This window comes from Neofelis nebulosa, chromosome 2 (genome assembly GCF_028018385.1).
Source record: "Neofelis nebulosa isolate mNeoNeb1 chromosome 2, mNeoNeb1.pri, whole genome shotgun sequence".
NCBI lineage: Eukaryota > Metazoa > Chordata > Mammalia > Carnivora > Felidae > Neofelis > Neofelis nebulosa.
This window is the reverse complement of record NC_080783.1, coordinates 179,914,422-179,916,412: the sequence shown is the minus strand read 5'-3', so window position 1 is coordinate 179,916,412 and position 1,991 is coordinate 179,914,422.

Sequence of the window (1,991 nt, the reverse complement as noted above, 5' to 3'; positions counted from 1 at the left end):
CACTGAGCTTTGTTAATGTATGTTTGAGGATATGTCTCTAATCTGAGAGACATATCCATTCTTTATGTGCCACAAAATCAGGGTTCCTGAGACGGTCAGGATCGTAGACAATGGTAATGTCAGTCTATGGGAATGACTCTGAGTGCCCATCTGACCTTCTCCAGGAACACATCCTTTGCCCTACTACAGACCTATTTTTCTCCACAGCCAGATTATAAGATCTTTAAGAGCACAGACCATGGCTTCCTTTTTTTTTTTTTTTTTTTAATCTCCTACTTATGCCTAGTACACAGCTGGGAAGTTTTAGAAACTTCCAAAAGAGATTAGGAATATTAATGAAGGATAGAATGTATGTAAATACTCTTACTCGTGGAAACTTGTGTTCAGTCTCTGTTCTCAGACCGAAAGGCTGAGGCACCCAGGCAATGGTGTCCACAGTTCTGGGTTGGATGCCAGGTGCCAAGCAAGGTACCTCATAGCTGAGGCTTTGAAAACAGGTGCCTGGGACAGTAAGAAGGAGGACAGAATTCCTAGCTAGCAAAACTCCTTTGTTCTTCAGGTCTCAGACATCATTTTTCCCAGAATATTTTCTCTGATTTCTCCTGATTCCTTTATGCTAGCCAGTTCCTCTTCTCTGTAATCCCACAGCCTGCTCTGCTTTTCCTCTATCATGGCCATTATCACAGTGCATTCAAACTGCCCATTCACACTATTACCAGACTTGGAACTCTTAAAAGCAGATGCTAGTCACTTTTGTGGGTTTTTTTTTTTAAATGTTCATTTATTTTTGAGAGAGAGAGCAAGTGCACTAGTAGGGGAGGGGAAGAGAGAGACGGAGACACAGAATCTAAAGCAGGTTCCAGGCTCTGAGCTGTCAGCACGGAGCCCGAAATGGGGCTCGAACTCACGAACCGTGAGATCATGACCTGAGCCAAAGTCAGACACTTAACTGACTGAGCCACCCAGGGGCCCCAATGCTGGTCACCATTGTATTCCCAAGGCATGATCTTAAAAGTTCAATAAGATGTGCCTAGTTGGCTTGCTTACTTAAAAATTTTAAAAAATTTTAAAGTTCAATAAATATTTGTTGGGGCGCCTGGGTGGCTCAGTCGGTTAAGCGTCCGACTTCAGCTCAGGTCACGATCTCTCGGTCCGTGAGTTCGAGCCCCGTGTCGGGCTCTGTGCTGACAGCTCAGAGCCTGGAGCCTGCTTCCGATTCTGTGTCTCCCTCTCTCTCTGACCCTCCCCCGTTCATGCTCTGCCTCTCTCTGTCTCAAAAATAAATAAAACGTTAATAAAAAAAAAATAAATAATAAAATAAAATAAATATTTGTTGAGTATAGTGGACACTTGTAATTCTGAGTGATGCATATCTGAACCTCTTCCTTATGTTAAGAGACTCCTCAATTGGTTAAGCATCTGACCTCAGCTCAGATCATGATCTCGCGGTTTGTGGGTTTGAGCCCTGCATCAGACTCTGTGCTGACAGCTCTGAGACTGAAGGCTGCTTCAGATTCTGTGCCTCCCTCTCTCTGCCCATTCCCTGCTCGTGCTCTCTCTCTCTCTCTCTCTCAAAAAATGAATAAACTTTTCATTTTTTTTAATAAAAAAAAAAAGAAAGACTCCTTATGTGTCTTGATGGAAGACAGAGCCTAATATAGAAGCAGAAAACACAAGTTGCTTGTTTTCCTAGCCTCTCTTGCAGGTAGGCAAGGGCATGTGTCGCCCAATCAGATACACTTGCCCCAAATTTTGAATCAGGAGCTGGTGATCCAGAAGGGGCCATAGAGTATTCATTCTAGTGGCAAAGTGGGAGTGGCAGCAGGCATGCCAAGTTTTCAGGGAGCAGTGCAGGAACCAGAGAGGGCAGTGTCACTGGTCATGGCAGTGATACCGTCATCAGACTGGTTTGGTGGTATGGTTTGAAATGTAGGCTGGTTTCTCACTGCCTCACCTCTCTCATTCCTGCCTGATTTCCAAGGCTTCCCTGT